A 24937-nucleotide genomic window follows, 5' to 3' on the forward strand; every position below is an offset into this window, starting at 1 on the left:
CCCTGGGGATGGATTTTTTTAAAAATATATTTCCTCAGTTGGGAAGCAAGGGAGAGTCGTCTGTGTTGTTTATAAATAATTTTGTCTCTTACAAATGTAGTTTCATATAAACCTAGCTCTTTAATGATGGGGGAACTTCAAAAAGTTCTGAAGTTCACCTCAGTTCAGATAAATCCTCAGCAAACGCGATGTTTGTTTGACGCCAAGCTTATTAAACATTCTGAGGATCCTCTCTCCCTCCTTCAATCCAACAAGATCCTTCTCCTTTCATCTTTATATGAGCCTATCTTTTCCCTTTAACACCTAACTCCCTCTCTAATCCTACATAGGTCTTCCCATCTCTCACATTCTTATTCCCAGCAAGTTACTGAGTCTCCCAACTTCCTCTCCCTAAATCCAGTAAAGCCTCCCAAATCGTTGACTCCCTTCCTCAACCTTCCTAAGGCCCCCTACATTTCTAAGAGAAAGCATCACAGGATGTGTCTCATTTGTGATGCTCTTTGCTGGACTTGGGGCCCCTTAAAAAGCTGGTCCTACAGACGGTTTGCTCTTCCCTTAGGATCAGAGTCAAGGACCTGGTAAGGTCCTCCGCCTATTCTCTGGTTTACCTGTGACAGAGGCAGTGCTGTCCATAAAGGGGCTAAGTGGAGAAAGAGGTGGCAGAGTCCCAAAATCTTTGAGGGCTTGTCTACTTGGTTTTTGTACTGCTTTGCCTTTGGGGTCAGGAACCATCTTTTGTTGTGTGTTTGTACAGGACTGAGCACAATGGGGCCCTGGTCCATGATTAAAGCTCCTAGGTGCTACCACAATACAAACTATTATTACTGAAACTAGCTATAATAATATAAACACCTTTAGGCTGCTATAACTGCATTCACGCTAGGGGATTGCAGCAATTTACCTAGATTTTTTTCTCTGGATTTAGTTAGATTGATGAAAAAACTGAATGCAGACCAGCCTGAGGGCTAAGCAAGATAGTTGCATCAGGGCTGTTCAGGTGTGGAGGGAGCTGAAAACACGACACCACTTTTGTCACTAGCCAGTGAAGAGATAGTCAAGAGGGGCTCTGAATTGGACCATCAAATGATGCTCAGAACACTGTAGTTGGAGTTGAATGTCAGGTCTAATGCACTGCAGAAAGAGAGGTAACTCAGCAACACAAGGAATCCCAGAGAGCAAAGAGCCCCTTACCTAGGGGCTTAGTGAGGAATTATTGTTACTGTCTTTTCTATAATGAATTGATTCTTCTGTTTTCAAAACTTGTGAGTTTTAGGGACTTCTTTTGTGAACAGAGGGGCAGTTTAGTTTGCAGCACTCTGACCCAGGAAAGTACCTCTTTCTGGGGTCACTGTGGCTCAAGTCTGAACAAAATTTAGGATCCCATGGCCAAAAAAGTTCACCGTGAAGGATGCTCTATTGACCTACCTACACTATAGTTACAATTAATATATCACTGCATATGGATATGTCCAAGGTCATGGTTAAGGTCGCATTGATACTACAAATTGGAACCATTTTGTAACTGGATCTTGAGACAATCATATTATAACACAGTAGCCTGACTCAACTGTAGTGTAGACAAGCCTCAGTCTACTTGGGAGGCAGGAAATTTTGAATTCTTTTAAATCATTCATCACCAATCATTCTGTGGAGCTATTTTGGTCTCAGTGCCACAGTGAATTGCTCTCTTTTCTCTTGGCAGGTCAGCAAATAATGGATTTTTCAATTCACTAGCAATTTTGAGAAGTCGAAGAAAATTTGTTTTGAGTTGGACGAAAAAGAATTTTTTTGAAATTTTTGGTGGATAGAAAAGTTGAAAAACAATTGTTTTGGGCAAACACTTCATTTGAACCAAAGTGAAAAGTTCCATTTCAATTTTAAGCACTTTTCAATATTTTTGAATTTTTAAAAATAAAATTAAAGGAAATGTCACACTGAAAAAATCATTTCAATTTTTGTTTTCAAAGTTTTTTCCCTAAATGAACAATTCGGTGAAATCAACATGAATTCACAAAATGATTTAGTATTGCTGTCAGATCTGCATTTTTTGCTGAAACAAAGTTTTGGCTGAAAAATTTCACCCAGCTCCAATCATGGTGGCAGTCAGTGCCAGAAAAAAGAGAAGAGAAAAGTCAGGAATGGAGGGAGAGAAAGAAAAGTAAATAAGAGGACTTACTTGTAAGAAGACCCAGTGGTGTTTAACAAACTGCTGTCAGTCCTTCCTTGCAGTAACTACGTGTGCTCTCAGTTAAGGCAGAAATCTTTTAAAGCTGTAATTGACTATGTTCTGAAAAGAAGAAGATACAAGGGCATAGCAATTATTTCAGCCTTCAAGTACTGCAATTAATTAAATGACACTACGTTAATTTGCTATCTGAGGTTAAGTAATGTCATGAAAGACTTTTCTATTACACTGTGGAATGTATATAATGTTTCCAGCCCTCATTCAGTGATAAACCACATGACACAAGGTGCCCACAACCCTCATCCCACCTGGGTGCCTCAAATGCAGTCCCAGAAGCACACAATACTGGCTAGGGTAGGGGTATGGCCAGAATACCTACGAGATATAATTCAGTGCATCCTCTTGAAAAGCTTCCACTGGTTGGGCTCCTATGGTGCCTCAGCAAGCTGTTCTACTCTGGTAGAGAGAACAAAGAGGTGGAGACTCCCAGCTTCCACTTGTGTTTGGTTTATAGGTGAGTTTTTTCTAGGATAGGTTAATTTTTAGTGCATCCTCTTGAAAAGCTTCCATTAGTTGGGCATATGCATTGTAACCTTGAAGCTATTTGCAAGAGATGGATTGGGGTTTTCCTGTAGTCCTTTGTCCATTTCCTTTAACTGGTTCATCAGGATGGCCGTGTACATCCCTCAGTGTTTCCTCCATGTTATTTCTTATATCAAATTTTTCCTCCTGCTTCTATGTAGTCCTGGCCACAGCAGGAGGGATAATGATACAACGAGTGGCATTGCTTTCACCTTCCTACAGCTGGGAGACTCAGAGGTGGCTCACTCTCAGATGTACCCAGATTAGGGGGTTTTAGAGGGACACATCTCACAGATGGTCCTGTCACTGCACCAAGTGGAACCTCAAATGTGTGCTCAGAGGGCTGGGTGGTCAGTGCAACTTACTCCCAACCCCTTGTCCCTCTGTCGGTGGGCAGGGGGGAGGGGTGCAGTAGCAGTGCCTGGTTCCAGATCCCAGGCTAGGAATGTTTTGGCCTTCCCACTGAGTCTGGGTCTTTGCCCTTAAGTGGGGAGTGGTAGAAGGACCCAGGCCTCTTCCCTTCCTCTCCACTGAGTCCCAGCCCAGGGGCCTCAGAGAAGTAATATTGGCATGTTCCTCCCCGTGGAGAGCCTAAATCTGCTGTCCTGGGCTACTTCCTACCTATCTGCTCCTTCAGTTTAGTGTGTGTAGGGGGTGGCCCCTATAGTCCAAACAGTCAATAGCTTCACAAACAAAGTCCAAATGAGCATGGCCATGAAAGACCTGCCGGTTTTCAAAGGCGTTGGTGTGGTTGGAGAAGGCACTGCCTGGGGCCCTTACCCTGGCTTCCTGAAGAAGGATTTTTCTCTCTCTGAGCCTGTCCACCACCCCTTGCCTGGGCCTCTAAGCTCCTTTTAACCTGCTGCATGACCAGCGACCCTGTAGGGGGCATGGCTACTTGGGCCCAGTATTGCCTTTTAACCCCTTAAGGCCCAGTGTGGGGTTTGTATACCCTATCACAGTGATATAGCCTCTAAAGAAGCAAGCCTCAGAGTGCGGTTGATGGAACCCACAAGCAGGCCATGCTGCCCAAACTGGCATCAGTTTTATGGAGGATCCCTGATAATGGTTATGGCCTCTTTGTCTTGAGAGGAAATGTGATTCACTGTGAAACGTGGCAACTGTCTATTTTCATCTTTGTTTAATGAAAGATGAACCCTTTTGATCTCCCTAAAACAATGTTTCTGTCTCTCCTTTTTGACATGCCAGCAGGAGAGAATGAATGATATAAAGAAGGAAAATGTTTTCCAAACACTCAAATCTGCCCAGAATGGCCAGGAAGAAACAATGAGACCTCATCTACACTACAAAGTTAGGTCAATGCAAGGCAGCTTACGTCGACCGAGTTGTGCATGTGTCTACACTTAAATTGGTCTCTCACCAACGTAAGCGCCCCGTTACGCCAACACAGTAACACCACCTCCTCAAGCAGCACAGAGCCATGCTCCATGTACTTAGGTCATTGCAATGTGAGTGTAGACACTGCATTACTTATGTCAAGCCTAACTGTCCTCCAGCAGCTGTCCCACAATGCCCCACACTGACCACTCTCATCATCATCGTGAGCATCATTGCCCAAGGGTCACTGAGATGAGAAGTCCCTCCTCCCCTTTAAAGCCCCGCAAATTTTTGAAATTCCTTTTTCCTGATTGTCTGCCTTGGTGAGTAGAAGAGGCTGCTCAGGTACGGCTCTGAATCAGCTGTAGAAACGTCGACATCTACAAGCAGATTGATCAGGGGATGCAGAAGAAATACAACAGGAACCAGCAGCAGTGCCCCATGAAAGCCAAGAAGCTGCAGCAGGCGTTCCCGAAGGCCAGGGAGGCCAACAATCGATCCCAGGCCAAGCTGCAAACCTGCCTCTTTTACAAAGAAGTGCATGTCATATTCGGCGGAAACCCTCACCCCCCAACAGCACCAGGGCTCCCTGCTGCAAACAGTGAGAAGGAGGAGGTGGTGGACGTGGAAGAGGAGGAGTACAGGGGATAGCTGACTGGGAAGCCAGCTGCACAGTGAGCCAGGACCTCTTTCTGACACCATCACAGTCCAGCCAGTCCTGCCGGTCAAGCACAGGCAAGCTCGAAGCAGGGGAAGGAACCACAAGCAAGCGTGTAGATGCATTTCCAATTACAGGGATGGCACCCCCCAAAAATAGCAGGACACATCTTTTGATTTTTCATTAATTTTCTCGTGCTAGAAGAGACAAGGATGCAAACAACAAAGGCAACATTGTTATCTGCTTTTCCTTCCTCTCTAGAGTTAGGCTGGGGGAGGAGGGCATGTGGAATAGTTCATGGGCACTGGCATGTCCCTTGAATCCTCTTGAGACATCTCAACGGAACTTTCCTGGACGTGCTCTGCAACCCTCTGCCAAAGGTTTCTAGGGAGGGCTGCCTCATTTCATCCTCTGCAGGAGGACGCATTCCCATGCCATTCAGAGATAATTTCAGCAGGCATCATTGTAGTAAACAGGCGAGCAGCATATGAGGCTGGGTGACTTCGGGATGCCAGCAGCAGCTGTGTTCTTTCTGCCTTTGTTACCACGCTCAGGAGTGAGATATCAGCTAAAGTCACCATCACCTGTGGAAAACGGTGCCAGTATTCAGTGCCATTGCCTATGCTACTAGAGTCATGCAACGGAGCAACTCCTTTTTCATTTCTCCAACCCGCAGCAGGCTATACTCTGTCATGGCTGTTGCTGTGACTCATGCTGTGCACAAGCAATCCCAAGCAGAAGTGAGAAGGCAGTGCCAAAAACTTTAGGGGAATAATAGGAGTGAGTTCAGCATTGTAAGTTTTGCTTGCCATAGTGACTAGGCTGACAATGGTATCTCTGTGTATTTTATCTGTATCTGCTGCCATCTGTATCTTCAGGGTCTCCCCCTTCACGTGGAACACCTGAGTCAGATAAAGAGGAGAACGAAGAGGATTCGGGAGGACATGTTCAGTGAGATCCTACCAGCCAGTGCTGCATTGGACCATGTATAAGTAGGGGCATAGCGAGCAGATCGAGGGACGTGATCGTTCCCCTCTATTCGACATTGGTGAGGCCTCATCTGGAGTACTGTGTCCAGTTTTGGGCCCCACACTTCAAGAAGGATGTGGATAAATTGGAGAGAGTCCAGCGAAGGGCAACAAAAATGATTAGGGGACTGGAACACATGACTTATGAGGAGAGGCTGAGGGAGCTGGGATTGTTTAGCCTGCAGAAGAGAAGAATGAGGGGGGATTTGATAGCTGCTTTCAACTACCTGAAAGGGGGTTCCAAAGAGGATGGCTCTAGACTGTTCTCAATGGTAGCAGATGACAGAACGAGGAGTAATGGTCTCAAGTTGCAGTGGGGGAGGTTTAGATTGGATATTAGGAAAAACTTTTTCACTAAGAGGGTGGTGAAACACTGGAATGCGTTACCTAGGGAGGTGGTAGAATCTCCTTCCTTAGAGGTTTTTAAGGTCAGGCTTGACAAAGCCCTGGCTGGGATGATTTAACTGGGAATTGGTCCTGCTTTGAGCAGGGGGTTGGACTAGATGACCTTCTGGGGTCCCTTCCAACCCTGATATTCTATGATTCTATGATTCTATGTGCATAGGGCCTGGAGGATCAACAATGCAAACGGCCTTGAGAAGGAAACGTTGGAAAGGAGAAAGGACCAGGAGTTCAAGCAGATGCACAAGGACATAATGAGGCTTCTCAGGCAGCAAACACAGATGCTGAAGAGTCTGGTGGACCTGCAGGTTCAACAATCACATGCTCCCCTCCCTCTGCAGCCCATGAAGAATTCTATATCAGGACCCCCATATAACTCCACCTCCAACATCCCACATGGCAACAGAGGTCGCTGTACGACCCCTGCCACTCCACCCTAGGGGACATTAAAGACAACCACAGCTTCACATTCACTGACCTCATAAGCCACGGTTGGCATATGTATAGTTGAAATGGACATGGATGTTCTTCCCCCTTCAAAAGTTCTGTTCTTGTAATTTATTAAGTTTTTAATGTATTTGTTTTAAAATTGCACAGGTAGTTTTTTTGGAATGGGTTTTGTTACAGAATAAAATTCTATTATTTGGAACTTAGCTCATCTTTACTACACATGCTGCCAAGTGTTCAGCAGTTCTGAAAGCAACTGATTCTTGGGTTCCACAGCACCACACAGCTCACTGGATCATTCACAAACAAAATTAAGAGGTGCCTTGACAGTGCTGTAGTTCTACACGTACAGCAATCACCACAGGATTCCTTCCAGGCCACAAAAGAGCAGGGCCAGGTAGAGCACACAACACAATACTCTGGCTCACTGTTAAAATGGTCTTTCAAAGCCTCCCTGAGCAGTATGGCTCTGGGTCAAGCTCTTCTAATAGCCTTTGTATCAGGCTGTTTAAATTCAGCTGCTCTATCTCTGCCTCAGTGGAAACTTTCTCCCCTTTGCTTCACATATATTATGCAGGATGCAGCAAGCAGCTATAACCATTGGGATATTTTTCTCACTGAGGTCCAATCTTGTGAGTAAACAACACCAACATCCCCTCAAATGACCAAAAGCACATTCAATTGTCATTCTGCACCTGGTGAGCTGGTAACTGAATTGTTTCTTGGTGATGTTGTGGAGACTTGTGTACGGCTTCATGAGCCAGGGGAGCAAGGGATAGGCCAAGTCTCCTTGGATCACTATTGGCATTTCATCATTTCCACTGGTCAGGAAAAAAAATCCCTGCTTGTAGCTTTCTGAACAGTCCCGCATGCTTAAAGATGCAAACATCATGTACCTTCCCCAACCAACCCACACTGATGTCAGTGAAGCATCCCCAGTGCTCCACCACTTACATAACCATAGAAACATAGCTCTTTCTGCTGATACACGCAGTAGCAAAGTGATCTGGTGCCAAAATAGGGATATGCGTGCCATCTATCACTCCACTGAAATTCGGGAACCCCACTGCAGCAAATGCATTCACTATGTCCTGTAGGTTGTCAAGAGTCTCAGTACTATATAGCTGGAGGCGATTAAATGCCCTGCACATTTGCATGGCAATAGTCCCTGCAGAGGATTTCCTGACTCCAGAATGATTCCCAACTAACTGGTAGCAATCTGGCATTGCAAGTTGTCATAAATATAAAGGGAAGGGTAACCACCTTTCTGTATACAGTGCTATAAAATCCCTCCTAGCCAGAAGCAAAACCCTTTCACCTGTAAAGTGTTAAGAAGCTAAGATAACCTCACTGGCACCTGACCAAAATGACCAATGAGAAGACAAGATACTTTCAAATCTGGAGGGGGGGAAAAAAGGGTTCGTCTGTCTGTGTGATGCTTTTGCCAGGAACAGATCAGGAATGCAACCTTACAACTGTTAGTTAGTAAGTATTCTAGCTAGAAATGCGTTAGATTTCCTTTTGTTTAATTGCTGACAAAATAAACTGTGTTGGATGGAATGTATATTCCTGTTTTTGTGTCTTTTTGTAACTTAGAGAATCCCTCTAGGCAAAACATTATATTTTGAATCTGATTTCCCTGTATTTACCATCCTGATTTTACAGAGGTGATTCTTTTACCTTTTCTTTAATTAAAATTCTTCTTTTAAGAACCTGATTGATTTTTCATTGTTCTTAAGATCAAAGGGTTTGGCTCCGTGTTCACCTGTACAAATTGGTAAGGATTTTTATCAAGCCTTTCCCAGGAAAGGGGGTGTAGGGCATGGGGAGATATTTTGGGGGAAGAAGTCTCCAAGTGGGCTCTTTCCCTGTTCTTTGTTAACACACTTGGTGGTGGCAGCATACGGTTCAAGGCCAAGGCAAAGTTTGTACCTTGGGGAAGTTTTTAACGTAAGCTGGTAAGAATAAGCGTAGGGGGTCTTTCATGCAGGTCCTCACATCTGTACCCTAAAGTTCAGAGTGGGGAAGGAACCTTGACACAAGTTTCCACAGCATGATTGCAACTCGCTTCTCCATGGTCAGTGCAGAGCTCATTCTGGAGGCTCTGCACTGCAGGGTGGGGCGAGGTGCACAGATGCAGGAATGTGGTCTTGCACATCCAGAAGTTCTGTAGCCACTTATGTCATGGCCGCATTATGATGCCATCCCACCAGTCAGTGCTTGTTTCTCAGGCCCAGAAGTGGCGCTCCACCATCTGCAGCTACTCCCTGAATGCCACCAAAAACCTTGAATTAGTTCTTGCTGTGTCCCCCAGCAATCTGTCCTCCAATAAATCATCACACTTCCGAGTCATCTGGTTCTTCTTATGGCTCTGCAAATACTCCAGGATTGTGAGCTCTGTGTTTGTAACGCTCATGACAGCAGTGCAGGGCTGTGCAGGCTCCATGCTTCTGTCAGAGATGGCGGACAGTGAGGAGGGCTGCGTGGGTTTGTGGGATTTTGAAAAAAAGCATGAAAGTTATGCGACGCAGATAACACTATGGGATGGAGACAGTTGCAAACAGAGAAGTTGACCCCATGCTTCCAGTCACCCCTGCATGATTCATTTTGGCCCCATCATGCATTGCCAAAACTTCCCAAAAGATAGTGCAATGAATGGTGGTGAGTTGCACAGTGGGATACCTACCCATGGTGAACCACACTTCTGCATTGATACAAGCACTCCTGGTGAGTGCACACACTGCTGACACAAGGAGACAAGTATGCATGTACAGAGGTGCTGTACTAACGGCGGCAGCTGTGTGCCACTGTAACTTGAATGACATAAGTTTGTAGTGTAGATGTAGCCTAAGAAATACAACTACTTTCCAGAAAAAGCTGAGACAACAGCTATAAGATAGAATCCATGGTTACTATTGCTTCAAGAAACCTGAGCTCCAAGTACCGTAGCCACAGGTTTAAAAACATTGTAAATTGTTCATAATATAATGAACAGGTAGTTACAGTGAACTCACTAGAACATACCATTAAACTGGAACTGATGTGGCTTCATTAATATGCCTTTGATTGTGGTACAGGGCTCTGATTTACCTGTAAAATAATTTCCCACAATAACCACATTTAAGGATAAGATATGGGGAAGTGCTGGGGGGCCTTGCGGGGGCTATAGCTACCCCAAAATTTGCCTGAGCCCCCCAGGAGCCACCCGTTCTAGTGCAAAGTTCAGAGCTGGGTGCCTGGAGGGTAGGAGAATGTGCCCCAGAGCCCCTGCCACAGCTCCTTCCCTGCGCTCCCCTACCAGCGCTGCTTAGCACGAGCTCTAGCTGTGGCTCCTCTGCTTCCTGGGACCCGCCCTGGGGGGCGCGTAAGGCCATCCTAGGGCCTGAAGTAGGAGTGGTGCTGGCAGCTCACCAGTGCCTTTTCCTTGTGGGGGCACCAGCAGATGCGGCCCCACAAGGCACCAGCACAGGGTTAAAGTGGCGCCAAATTGCTTGCTGACACTGAACAGTATGGCAGAAGGCTGCGGGGCAGTTGGGGAGGATTGAAGGGAGGAAGCCTTCAGCTCCCACACCGCCCATCCGAGGACAGCCACCCTCTGGGCAATGCAACTCATGACGCTGCAAGCATGGCCCTTCTGGCTTGGGGTGGTGCTGCTGGGTCTGCAGGTAGCGTCCTGCCAACAAGGTAAAGGGAGACTGGGGAGATGTGCGCTGGGTGCAGAGGATGCCTTCCAGGAGTGGAGTGAGGTGGTGGTGGGGGGGTGGGCTTTGGAGGAGCCTTGGAGCAGTTCCTGAAACAGAGACTCCAAAGGCATGGACACACTGGAACCAGCTAAAAACAAGGGAGGGGGCAAACCCACCCTAAAGCCTCTCAGCCCTGTGCCACTCAGGTGGGAACCCCACCCTGTTGCTTCCCTAGTTCTCTCAAGTCCCTTCTTGTACCATTAGCTGTTTTCCCCTCCTTCTACTTAATACTTTGTCCCGAAGTTTTAAATCCCTCCCCCCATGACTTCTGCCAGTTCTCTCCCTGAAAGCCAGGTGTTGCCGGGAACAACCAGCTTCTACTTTGTTCAGCAGGTTCAGGGGTGGCAAGTACTTGCTCCTGTTCATCATTGCGGATGGGGTGCTATGTCTCCAATGCTGGGAAAAGAATTGCTCTGCTAGAACCAGGTGGACTTGTGCCTACGGGGAGAGGATGTTTCTCCTTATCCACTTCAGTGGCTTCAGATATTGGAGTCACAAGTGGGCTTTGGTGAAATTAATGTAGTATATTTAGCAGAGTGTACCTTTGTCTTCTCCTTCATATGACACAATCCAGCCAGAAGCACCAAAGTTAGTTTCCCCAAATTATTTTAGTTCCATGCATTGTCCTAAACTGGTGACTATTTATGAGGAATAGCCAAATGTTCCTTTTATTTAAAGGGTATTATTAAATAATTTAAATGGGAGAGACATTAGCCTTCTTTCATCATGGCAGCATAACTGGCTATTGCAATAAAGCTGACCAGGATTATTGGGGGAAAACTGCTATTTAACTCAAGTAGATTTTCAGATGAAAACCATGCCTAATTGACCATTAGCCATAGTTCATTCAACCACATATATACATTAAGAGGCTGATCCAATGCCAATTGATTTCAATATAAAACCTCCTATTAACTTCAGCAGACCCTTGGTAAAAATACTTGGGAAATCCACATAAAGAATTGATAGAATAGTATGTTATATGCTGAACCATTACACTGTATTATGTAAACACATGTTTACACATTTTTAAAAGCGTGTCTTATGTAAATATTTAAGAACTTTAAATACTCAGGTTGTTAACCTGATAGGGTGTAAGAGTTTGAACATCTGTAACAATTTAATTCATAATTAGAACTAGTGTAATAGCTATTTTTATGTATCTCACTTCTCATATTTTGAAAGAGTGAGTTTATGGAAATACGTATTATTTCAGCTCCATTGCATAGCAGTGCTGCTATAGTTAAAGGCTCTGTAACTGTTCTATTTTATATATAACAGCCATTAAGATCTTATCTTTTAGGCATATATATTTGATCCAGGCTGCATTTTTGGATTAAAGAATCTTAGTCAAAATGATATTTTTGGTACAGTTTCTCAAAAGAAAAAAAGACCACCTGTTTTTGGAGTTTTGTAAATGTAAAAAGATAAATTAAGTCCTTTATGTACTCATGTAAAAAGCAAGTTTTTTTTTTTTTAAAAACAAAGAGCCTGATTCTCATTTACACTAAGTCATTTTTACACAAACAGCATAAAGAGGCCTTGACTTGGGAGTAAATGATGTTCATGCCCACTGTACGGACCCACTTTACAGTCAGAGCAGTATAAAAAGGCCCTTAATGTAAGTGAGACTCAGTCCCTAAATGTTTTCATGTCATTTGACCACTATGTTGACTGGTACATAGGAGTAATTAGTATTTAAAACAGTGTCTTAGTATCAGTTTCTGCCCTTGGATCCTGATGTGCTCCTCCCTTTGAGTTAAATGGGTCCAACAAGAATACATCCATGGTCACACTTTTACCCTTAATAATAGGCCTTTATACACTGATAGTTATTTGCCAAATCCTGCCCCTTAGATAGATGTAAATTGATTAATTATCAATGCCTCAGGTACTTGAGTGACTATTGGTCTGTCCAGTATGGGCACTGAGATTCCAAATGGACCAGATCACGGGTAGCTCCCAGAACTGAGAAGCCCTCACTTGTGGAACTCATTCCCTGAACCTCCACTTGAGTCCCTCAGGGGCTGTCTCCAGGAGTTAGCACAACACCTTTCTATTTGGGTCATCTCAACATTGACTATCTTTTTCAAATAACTCTTTATTTGGTTTATTTTTACTTTTAAAAAAATCAGAGTGGCTATTACCTGGCCCAATTTGTGCCAGTTTTATTAGTTTACAGTTTAATGACATAGGACTCATGTTATAAGACTCAGTCCTCCAAGATGCTGAGCTCTCTGACCCTGATCCATTAAAACACTTAAGTATGTGCTTATTTTTAAGCTTTAAGCATATCTTTAAGTGCATGTATAGTCAATGGGACTACTTGTTCTTAAAGTTAAGCCCAGTTTTAGTTTCTTTCCTGGATCAGTGACAGAATACTCAGCACCTTAAAAATGTTTTGAATGTTCAGATTATATGTATTTAATTGGGTTAGGATTTGACTGGAATGGAAATAGGGGCTTGATGGGCTAGGGAAAAATGTATACTTAGTTTCCGTTGGTTGTTGTTTATTTTGCTTTAAACAGTAGTGTGTGGGTGTGGTTTTTTCCTTTTCTTTGCGTGTGCTAATTTTAAACTATAATACAGTACCTTCTCCGATTTAAAGTAATGAGCTATTAGTGTTATTTAACCAGTATTTTTCCCCAGAAGTTTGCATTTGTTTATTGTTGTTAGTATTATTAGTTTATGTATGTATTGGCTTAGTTTTTTTCTATTAATTTTCTGTGAATAAATGTTGCACCATTGAGCCGCCATAGATGAAGTTTAAAACTGATCTGTCTGTATATATTTTTATTCTCCTTTTGAGGATAACATCAAAAAAACACATTTATTAAAAAAAATAAGTATAGCACAGCCCCTCCAATTTTTTGTCTAGCCCATCTCATTCTCCCACTGGGAAGAGGCTAGTGCCACCCCGTATGAGAGGATAGTATTTAAAGGTCAGAAGTAGCGGTTCACTTGTAGCATTATAGTTTTTCGACCAGCACTTTCTTTAGAGACACCTATTTAAGTACTTTCATAACTAGGTTTTAACAATTCTCATGCTGAAATTTGTCACCAGAGATCTTACCCAGAAGCAATCTGAATAGACAAGACAGACACAGGGTGGGGGAAAGGAGTAGAACTACCCAAGAAGATGATAACTTTTTCTCTGATCAAACCCTAAATGAATATGAAGATAAAAGTCTTAAAGAGATAAAGATAAGAACTTTAGGCAGGTCACTGATTATACTGACATGCAGAATATGTGACCAGACTGTTTGCCAAGAGCTGGTGCCTAATCTGCCCAGAACTAGGCAGAACTTTTTATTATATTATTAAAGCACTTTATTGAATGTAGCCCTTAATCTCACAAGAAGCATAAGTTGTCAGATAGGAGCAGCTGACTGAGTGCTGGAACTATCCAGCTCTTAACCTGATCCCTGTCACACTCAAGTAAAGAAAATTTGCAAAACTGGGTCAAATGAATAAGACACTGCTGCAGACTTTAAGCAGGCATGCTTACTCACCTCTTATTGAAACGTTCAACTAAAAGTGACGTTTTCACATACTCTGCTGTGTATATACCTGGAAAGCAGTCTACATCTCATCTCCATAATTAGACTTAATAAATGTTGAGATGAATGTTGTTGAGTACACATTAAAGTACTTCTCTCTTCTGTTTGGAAATATCCACAGAATGACAGTGTGCTGTGATTTTCAAAGGGAGTTCACACTGAGTTGACTCTGGGTGCCAAACCCCCTCAGGTCCATTGTCTACATGAAAAATTGCACTGGTTTAAGTTAAATTAGTATCTAAACCAATTTAGTTAAACTGATATAAACCCCTGTGCAGACAGTCTTATATTAGTTTCAGAATGGCTTATTCTGATTGAACATAAACCTACTCTTAAAGGCTTGTCTACATGGGGAATTGACTGGAATAGCTAATGAACTTTAAACCACACCATACCTTATTCCGGAATAATTCCCCAACGTAGATGAGCCCTAAACAATGTAAATCTAAATTGAAATAAGCCTGGTTTAAGCAGGAAACCAGAGCGTCCACTCAGCCTTTTGTACTGGTTTAACTAAGGCTATGTCTACATTAGAAATGCTACAGTGCCACACCACTGGCTCTGCACCGTGCTGCACTGCTGTAGCGTAGACACTTGATACAGAAATGGAAGAGGTTCCTCTATTGCTGTGGTAAATCCATCTCTCTGAGGTAGCTCAGGGAAGAATTCTTCTGTTGACCTAGCAGTGTCCACACAGGGGCTTAGGTCAACTTAATTACATCGTACAGGGCATGACATTTTTCACTGCCCTAAGTAATGTAGTTGGCCAACCCAACTGTGTTGACCAGCTCTAAATTAGTTTCAAATCACACCTGTAGTTAAACCAGGGCAACTTTCTCATGCAGGCCAGCTCTACTCTACAAAGTTTTGCTGGCAAAGCTATGTCAGAAAAAATCCACACCCTTTACTGAAACAGCTGTGCCCTCAAGCCCCTCCCCCCCAGGCCTTTTGACGGTATAGTTTAGAACTTTGTAAGTGGTCTGAAAACCAAATAGTTATTCAATTCAGATTGCTTTAAAATTTGGTGTGCCTTATGGGGATGTGGGGTAGCATTAGTGAACCAAATTTGGAGTCTTTTGACAGAGGGATTCCTGAGTTACCACCCACCCCAAAACCAGTTTCTTTTTGCTGCCTTGTACTGTTAAAATGAGAGATGTAATCAAAGTCTTCGGGGGGGGGGAAATTAGATATATGAATGCTTGCTGGGAGGCAAAGGGCATTGGGGTGGAGGAATGGGGGAAGAGGGAAAGGGGTGTGGGGAAAATGGGAATGGATGGTAGGGGAGGGAAGAGAAGTTGGGGCTCAGGTGAGGGAGGAATGGCACCCCCCCAGCTCTGCCAGTGCACCCAACCACCCAGTACCCCATAGCCCTGCCAGTGTACCCAACCTTCCTGTGCCCCCAGCTCTGCCAATGCACCCCACCCATGCACAAACCCTGCACACTTTGGAAGTGAATTAAACTAAATTGAAGTAAGGCTACTTTAGTTCTGAATAACAGCATCCATACAGGGGTTCAATGCAGTTTAACTTACGGTGTGGAGTTTCCAACGACACACAGTGTGGAGTTTGAAACTAACAGTGCAGCTACCTTGACAGCTGAGGGGAAAGAAATACGTGCACTGTCAGGGTTTCCAGCATAAGGGTTCTGGGTGATTTCGGTATCATGAGGTTGCAGAAGTTTGTGGGAGAACAAGGAGTACAGGGGGACGTGAACTGGGCCTTATTCATGGTGTGCACCTCACACAATGTATAAGAGCAGATTTGGACCACACCAGAGATGTGTGTCCAGGAGCTGAGATAGTTTTCTTTGATTTAATTGAGTCTCTGAATAATCACTAAAGCGACAATATGAAAGCTATTATGTGTTAGACTAACATTAATCACGAGATTAGAAGGTTCATGGCTTATGAGGATACTGAGCTAGATGGACTGTTGGTCTGACTCAGTGCGTCCATTCTTATGTCCTTATGAGGTTCCAGATCCTGAAGTACACCACACGCTTACTAACTTCCCACAAAGAATACCACACGTGTACAATTTAAGAACCCCTTCACAGCCTTTTACAACTCATTTCCACTTCCACACAGGATAACATCTCAACCTCCATATTCACTTAAGCACCATTAAAGCATTAGAATCCTCTCATACCCCACCTCACTGCTCACGTCTTTTGTAAAAAACGTCCTCTTCCTGCTACTCACCTATGCAATTCTACATAGAAACGATTTATCCTGAAAGTACACATGTGCCTCTTCCCTTTCCTCACACACAAGATGGTGGAGGAGAAAAGATCTCCTCATATTGCAGTCACAGCTCTGTCACACACCTCAGCGTAATCCACAGAGCTCACAAACAGACCCCTACCAAGCACAGCTACCTCCACCATTCAGTGCAGCTACACCAGACTCCAGGCAGACACACTTTACCTGGAGTGCATGCAGATAATGCTTAGATTATTCTCATCACCCAGCTCGCAACTGACAATATCCTTTGTAATAACCCCCCTGGGCCCTGCTAATTGTACAGCATTCACAACTCTGCATTGAAATGATGCATACCGGAACTGGACAGTACACATGCAGCTCTTCCCTTTGCTCACAGATGCTAGTGTGTGCAAAAGATAGATCTCCTCATATCATAATCACAGCTGTCACAGACCTCAAAGTAATCCACACATCCTCATGATCACAAACACACCTTGACCAAGCAATCCTAACCACTGCATCCCCCAATTAGTGGAGGAACATGGAACACCTAACACACTCACTGCACCTGGATCGTATGCAAATAATGCTCATTGGCTACTGCCAGCTCCAGGGGAACAGAGGGAAGGTGGCGTCGGCAACCTTTTTTCTTTTTCCCCTTTAATAGTGTCAGGTGGAATCCCATGGGTGAGAGTGAACAGATGGTAAAAGGAGGCGGAGAGCTTGTACATTTCAGCAACTGAGGGGTTGGCAGAGTAAAGATATGTGTATTAATGGGGCATATTGGGGTACTGCTGAAAGAGGGCAAAGTTAAGGTTGCCCAGGGAACCTTAACTGTGCATTTCCTGGTTTTCAGAGATCTGAGTCTGGCTGAACTCAGCATTCTAAAGGGGATTGACGTACCACCACCAAACCTCGACTCTGCAGTCATGTAGGGTTTCTTTTTGTCACTGAGTATATGTAAAGAATAATATCTGGTTAAGCATGGCTCAGAGGTGGCCAGAATATCTTCCCATTTGGTCTGGCAGATATGGGAATAATAACGCTGTGAATGGTTGTCTCAGGAGTGTGCTCCAGAGCGGTCAACCCCCTCTGCATGTAGTAGCCACTGACTAGTAAATGTAAGGAAGGAGGAGGCTCTGGACGACCGTGTCTAACAAACATGGTACCACCGTTTGAAAAATATTAAAAAGAAAAGGAGTACTTGTGGCACCTTAGAGACTAACCAATTTATTAGAGCATAAGCTTTCGTGAGCTACAGCTCACTTCCTCAGATGCATATCGTGGAAACTGCAGCAGGCTTTATATATACACAGAGAATATGAAACAATACCTCCTCCCACCCCACTGTCCTGCTGGTAATAGCTTATCTAAAGTGATCATCAGGTGGGCCATTTCCAGCACAAATCCAGGTTTTCTCACCCTCCACCCCCCCACACACAAATTCACTCTTCTGCTGGTGATAGCCCATCCAAAGTGACAACTCTTTACACAATGTGCATGACAATCAAGTTGGGCTATTTCCTGCACAAATCCAGGTTTTCTCACATCCCCCCCAACCCCATACACACACAAACTCACTCTCCTGCTGGTAATAGCTCATCCAAACTGACCACTCTTCAAGTTTAAATCCAAGTTAAACCAGAAAATCGGGGGGGGGGGGTAGGAAAAAACAAGAGGAAACAGGCTACCTTGCATAATGACTTAGCCACTCCCAGTCTCTATTTAAGCCTCAATTAATAGTATCCAATTTGCAAATGAATTCCAATTCAGCAGTTTCTCGCTGGAGTCTGGATTTGAAGTTTTTTTGTTTTAAGATAGCGACCTTCATGTCTGTGATTGCGTGACCAGAGAGATTGAAGTGTTCTCCGACTGGTTTATGAATGTTATAATTCTTGACATCTGATTTGTGTCCATTTATTCTTTTACGTAGAGACTGTCCAGTTTGACCAATGTATATGGCAGAGGGGCATTGCTGGCACATGATGGCATATATCACATTGGTGGATGTGCAGGTGAACGAGCCTCTGATAGTGTGGCTGATGTTATTAGGCCCTGTGATGGTGTCCCCTGAATAGATATGTGGGCACAATTGGCAACAGGCTTTGTTGCAAGGATAAGTTCCTGGGTTAGTGGTTCTGTTGTGTGGTATGTGGTTGTTGGTGAGTATTTGCTTCAGGTTGCGGGGCTGTCTGTAGGCAAGGACTGGCCTGTCTCCCAAGATTTGTGAGAGTGTTGGGTCATCCTTTAGGATAGGTTGTAGATCCTTAATAATGCGTTGGAGGGGTTTTAGTTGGGGCTGAAGGTGACGGCTAGTGGCGTTCTGTTATTTTCTTTGTTAGGCCTGTCCTGTAGTAGGTAACTTCTGGGAACTCTTCTGGCTCTATCAATCTGTTTCTTTACTTCTGCAGGTGGGTATTGTAGTTGTAAGAAAGCTTGACAGAGATCTTGTAGGTGTTTGTCTCTGTCTGAGGGGTTGGAGCAAATGCGGTTGTATCGCAGAGCTTGGCTGTAGACGATGGATCGTGTGGTGTGGTCAGGGTGAAAGCTGGAGGCATGCAGGTAGGAATAGCGGTCAGTAGGTTTCCGGTATAGGGTGGTGTTTATGTGACCATTGTTTATTAGCACTATAGTGTCCAGGAAGTGGATCTCTTGTGTGGACTGGACCAGGCTGAGGTTGGTGGTGGGATGGAAATTGTTGAAATCATGGTGGAATTCCTCAAGGGCTTCTTTTCCATGGGTCCAGATGATGAAGATGTCATCAATATAGCGCAAGTAGAGTAGGGGCTTTAGGGGACGAGAGCTGAGGAAGCGTTGTTCTAAATCAGCCATAAAAATGTTGGCATACTGTGGGGCCATGTGGGTACCCATAGCAGTGCCGCTGATCTGAAGGTATACATTGTCCCCAAATGTGAAGTAGTTATGGGTAAGGACAAAGTCACAAAGTTCAGCTACCAGGTTAGCCGTGACATTATCGGGGATAGTGTTCTTGACGGCTTGTAGTCCATCTTTGTGTGGAATGTTGGTGTAGAGGGCTTCTACATCCATAGTGGCCAGGATGGTGTTATCAGGAAGATCACCGATGGATTGAAGTTTCCTCAGGAAGTCAGTGGTGTCTCGAAGGTAGCTGGGAGTGCTGGTAGCGTAGGGCCTGAGGAGGGAGTCTACATAGCCAGACAATCCTGCTGTCAGGGTGCCAATGCCTGAGATGATGGGGCGCCCAGGATCTCCAGGTTTATGGATCTTGGGTAGTAGATAGAATATCCCAGGTCGGGGTTCCAGGGGTGTGTCTGTGCGGATTTGATCTTGTGCTTTTTCAGGAAGTTTCTTGAGCAAATGCTGTAGTTGCTTTTGGTAACTCTCAGTGGGATCAGAGGGTAATGGCTTGTAGAAACTCGTGTTGGAGAGCTGCCGAGCAGCCTCTTGTTCATATTCCGACCTATTCATGATGACAACAGCACCTCCTTTATCAGCCTTTTTGATTATGATGTCAGAGTTGTTTCTGAGGCTGTGGATGGCATTGCGTTCCGCATGGCTGAGGTTATGGGGCAAGTGATGCTGCTTTTCCACAATTTCAGCCCGTGCACATCGGCGGAAGCACTCTATGTAGAAGCAAATACTCACCAACAACCACATACCACACAACAGAACCACTAACCCAGGAACTTATCCTTGCAACAAAGCCCGTTGCCAATTGTGCCCACATATCTATTCAGGGGACACCATCACAGGGCCTAATAACATCAGCCACACTATCAGAGGCTCGTTCACCTGCACATCCACCAATGTGATATATGCCATCATGTGCCAGCAATGCCCCTCTGCCATATACATTGGTCAAACTGGACAGTCTCTACGTAAAAGAATAAATGGACACAAATCAGATGTCAAGAATTATAACATTCATAAACCAGTCGGAGAACACTTCAATCTCTCTGGTCACGCAATCACAGACATGAAGGTCGCTATCTTAAAACAAAAAAACTTCAAATCCAGACTCCAGCGAGAAACTGCTGAATTGGAATTCATTTGCAAATTGGATACTATTAATTGAGGCTTAAATAGAGACTGGGAGTGGCTAAGTCATTATGCAAGGTAGCCTGTTTCCTCTTGTTTTTTCCTACCCCCCCCCCCACAGATGTTCTGGTTTAACTTGGATTTAAACTTGAAGAGTGGTCAGTTTGGATGAGCTATTACCAGCAGGAGAGTGAGTTTGTGTGTGTATGGGGTTGGGGGGGATGTGAGAAAACCTGGATTTGTGCAGGAAATAGCCCAACTTGATTGCCATGCACATTGTGTAAAGAGTTGTCACTTTGGATGGGCTATCACCAGCAGGAGAGTGAATTTGTGTGTGGGGGGGTGGAGGGTGAGAAAACCTGGATTTGTGCTGGAAATGGCCCACCTGATGATCACTTTAGATAAGCTATTACCAGCAGGACAGTGGGGTGGGAGGAGGTATTGTTTCATATTCTCTGTGTATATATAAAGCCTGCTGCAGTTTCCACGATATGCATCTGAGGAAGTGAGCTGTAGCTCACGAAAGCTTATGCTCTAATAAATTGGTTAGTCTCTAAGGTGCCACAAGTACTCCTTTTCTTTTTGCGAATACAGACTAACACAGCTGTTACTCTGAAACCTGAAAAATATTAGTACATTTGCTAAACTGCATATCTAAATAAAAATATTTAGCCCACCTAGAGGATCTCAGATACTTTTGTCCATAAATCTCGAAGTGCATTATAAAGATGAGTAAGCACTACTATCCCAATTTTATAGATGGGAGCAGAGGCACGGAGAAGTTAAGTCATTTGCCCAAGGTCTTGCTGCAAATGAGTGGCAGAGATGGGAATATAATTCGGATCCTCTGATGCCCTATCTACTGGGCCACACTGCCCCTAAAATAAATCAAGGTTAGTCAAACAAGCAGCTATTGTCTTCTACAGATCTTCAACATTTGTGTTCTGTGTACCAATTCTTACTACATCAGTTATACTAGTGACTACACGAAGCTTACAAGAAAGTCCCCCTGTGGCTTGCTGTGAGTTAATGCTTATATCACGAGCATGAGCTTCGTTAAAGAATAACAATCATAGCAGCAATAAAACCAGATAACACTCCTCACTAAAGAAAAGTCAAAGAAGCATTTTAAGGAGCTAACAATTTTCATGAAGAACTAACCACGTTGGAGATTTGTGTTTAGTGGAAGAAAATAAAATTAACATAGTATTATATTAATATTCAATTATTTTAATTGCAGTACAACAGTGATTAAATAGACAACACATTCTCTGAATCTGTGAGTTCAATTCTGCTTCACATGCTCATAAAGTCAATGGAGTCACAGAGAAAAATCTTATTTATAGACTTCAATGGAACTACTTGCATGAATAAGATAAGCAGGATTTCACTTAATATGGTCAGTTTAAGATCCCTGCTGCTTATTATATATTAATAGTTATACTATTAAATTATTCTATAATACTTAAGTTTCATCTAGTTAAGTATCAGAATTCATCTCTGCCTACATCAGGTATTTCGAACTAAATGGTATGAATAAACCCACCTTTTCAATTGACAGTTTATTTAAACAACACACAAAAAATATGAGAATACATTTCTTACTCTGTTTCTTCACTCCAGATGTAAGGATAACTGGCAATATTTTATTCAGTTCAAACAGTGTGCTCCCATCGTTTGCCAACAAGATGGTAATGCAAACCAATAATTTTGATCAATGTGCAGCTTATATAAACAACAAATAATGTACTGCAATCACTGAGAATATCTGTAGGGGTGCAGTTTATAGCAGCAGGCCATTTGTTAGCTCTGTGACCTAGATTTCAGTTTCTCTATATTTAGTTAGTTATTTTACACATCTGACTTCCCAGAATGCTCCAGTCTTGCCTACCATAGTATGCAGAGTAGCTTCAACACTGCATAGAAGTAAAGCAATGTTTTCTTAAGTAACTGAAGCTGGAAAGTTCATTTTACACAACCCTTCCTGGATCTCCAGGGCGAACCAAAGAAGGATACCCACATCCCTTTAGTGGTGCAATATGCTCCCACTGTACAGCACTTGCCCACATGGAAGAAGGGTCAGGGTCATGCCCCTACTTTCTGTCTGTCCCCTGTACTGTGTGTTATGCCTCAATGGGCGCTAGAAGGGACTTTGTGCACAGTCATTGTGAAGTGAGAGCAATAAGAGTACTTGTACTCTGCCCTATCTTGCATTGCCCTCCCCAGGAGCATTGAGGTACAATCTGGCCCCCAGAGGGTACTATAAAAACTTGACATTTACTGCTCTAGTTTGCCAGCAGTAAAGATAGGATCTTCATTTTCTTAGACAAGATGGTACCACAATTGCTGCAGTGACAGATGTTGAGTTTTTAAGAGCACCCATTGCAATAAAAGGGAAAACTCCATTATTCCACCGAAGTTATTTTAATCACTGTGGTACACAGAATTAAAAAAGAAAAGTCAGTCCCTATAAATATTAAAGTGTCTTAAAGATTAATTAACAACAAAATAAATATTTTATTGCAGAGTATGCTTCAGTGTCAAATGGCAGCTGTGAGGAGGTATAAAGGGAGAGTTCTGAAGGTCAGGTATAATGATCAGATGTGAGCGTGTGTATTAAAAATATTGCATTTCTAATTGGGCAAATACTGCAAAAAGTATCAGCAGATATTTGTTTAAATCAAAATTGTGAATTTGCTTCAATATTCACCTGCCACTTTGTTTGCTTTCCAGAAACATTCACACAAGTTCATTTTTGCATGCAAGACTGTTAAAAGTGTGTCTGCTCCTGAAAATGTTGCTGGAATAGTGGCAACAGGCCTACTGCATCAATTAGTATGGTGAGGAACAAACACAGGTCTGAATGTAAGAGGGTAGAAAATACAGAGTTTAATTACATTTCAGAAGCTGTGTCGCTAGGTGGAGTATTAGCATAAGTAAAGAAGAGAGAAATATTTCCAACAATCAGATGAAAAAACTCCCATTTTTGGTTTGGGTGCAGGTGGCCCATGCTAAATGATCCTTATGCAGAACTGGGGCCTTAGCCTGTTTTAAAGTCACCCTCTCCCTTTTGAGGATAAAGGCCACAGTTCTTTGGACTTTATAAGAAGAGTAAAAGACCATTCCAAATCCCATTAGTTTTCAAGTACTCAGACTCCGAGCTCTGGGTTCTCATGGCATGAGAAAATCAGGGCATAATTTTGAAAATAAGTGAACATTTATTTTTTGTTGGATAAGAGGATTCACACTTTTCTTATTGAGTGAGACCATTTTATTTGTTACTATAGCCATAACAGCAGGGCTTCTAAATATAATATAAAAATAGGACTTTCCTATCCAATTAGGTGTAATACAGCACACAACAGTCAGTTTCAGGAACTAAATAAACTTAATCTAGACCAGTAGCACTTCATTTAAAAAAACACATAGAACAACCCTGCAGTGTTGACTGCATAAAAGACATTTTGTAACTGTTCTGAAAAGCAGAGCTGTAGTGCGATGAGTGAGACTGGAGAAAATGGGTCAGGTTTCAGGAAGGAAGGATCTTGTTTGGTGTGACACCTGGAGCTTTGGGGTGCACACTTGTAGCCAGAAAGGTAGCAGCACCATCGGATGTAACCTCTTTGTCTGGCAATGGCCTAATACTATTAATTCTCATGGTGGAATTTAAGTTAGCCTCACATGCCTGAAGTTTTGGAAGATTCTGTTTTCATGGTGCTTCTGCACGGATGCTTCAAATGCTAACATAGTACTGGGATCACCTTCCACACCCCACTGCCCCAAGACAGTCAGGGATCAAATTCTTGTGCACACAGGAAATCCTTGTGAACTCCAAAGTAGAGGAACAAATCTTCTCTGCGGGTCTGAAGTGAGATTCAAGCCAGGAAAACTGAGTAGTTAAACCCTGGCCATTTTTAATGTCACACCCAGGATAAGTGCTGTTGGGAAATACACTGGGCCAGATCCTCACCTTGTGTAAATCAGGATAACTCCTTTAATCTCAGAGGATCTACACTGATTTACACCAGCTGAGGATTTAGCCCAAGGTACGTACAGCCATGGAAGGCTCCAACAGATATTTGGCATGCTTTTTTTTTTTTTTTTAGCATAGGTAGGCAGGGCCCCAGTGAATAGTAGCTGACATCTTATTGCTAGTCTCACTAGAAGCTGAGAACTGAATGGGCATGGAGAGTGAGCAATGCTCTGACCCCAAGAGATGACCCATCTACAGGAGGATTGGGGAACATTGGCAGGGCAAAGCGGGGAAGCTCTCGCTGGTGCTGCATAGGCAGTACCTATTGCTGAGGATAAAAAGAAGTCTTCAGCCTCCCCAGTAATCATTAAGATAGCATTCCAGGTCATTTTGCTGGGTAAAACAATAAAACACCCCAAACCAGAAAACACTCCTAACTCCTAAAAAAGAAATGCAGCAAAATAAATATATTGTCATCCTTGAAAACACACCATCCCAGTTGTAATTGAAAAAATATGTTGCTTTGAATTGCTCCTTGAATTTTCATAATCTACCTGAAATGGTCTTTCCCCATCATTTATCTGTCTATTTATATTGTAAATTCTATGAGGGTCTCTAATTTCACATATGCTAGTGTCCAGCACGATAAGGCCCTGATCTTGGCAGGAGCCACTAGGTGATACTATAATACCAATAATAAAAAGAGATTCCTGATCTATAAGGTACAGTTCTATTTTAAGTCTTCTTTATTAAGTCTCATTTTTAGTTTCATGACAAGCAATGCAAAGAGCTGTGACCAT

At 43.3% G+C, this 24937-nt stretch overlaps 1 protein-coding gene across 13 annotated transcripts in view; it reads right to left on the minus strand.

Moving 5' to 3' along the window:
• LOC140907213 (poly(rC)-binding protein 3) overlaps nt 1-24937 on the minus strand; it is a 712448-nt gene that overhangs the window by 244497 nt on the left and 443014 nt on the right. For 12 of the 13 annotated variants that reach the window (XM_073332635.2, XM_073332633.2, XM_073332634.2 and 9 more), the window contains one exon: nt 2177-2287. The exons of the other annotated variant lie outside the window; for it this stretch is intronic. The gene's annotated coding sequence lies outside the window, so the exon portion shown is untranslated. The remainder of the gene's footprint in view (nt 1-2176; nt 2288-24937) is intronic. 13 annotated transcript variants of the gene reach the window in all.

This window comes from Lepidochelys kempii, chromosome 2, assembly GCF_965140285.1.
Source record: "Lepidochelys kempii isolate rLepKem1 chromosome 2, rLepKem1.hap1, whole genome shotgun sequence".
NCBI lineage: Eukaryota > Metazoa > Chordata > Testudines > Cheloniidae > Lepidochelys > Lepidochelys kempii.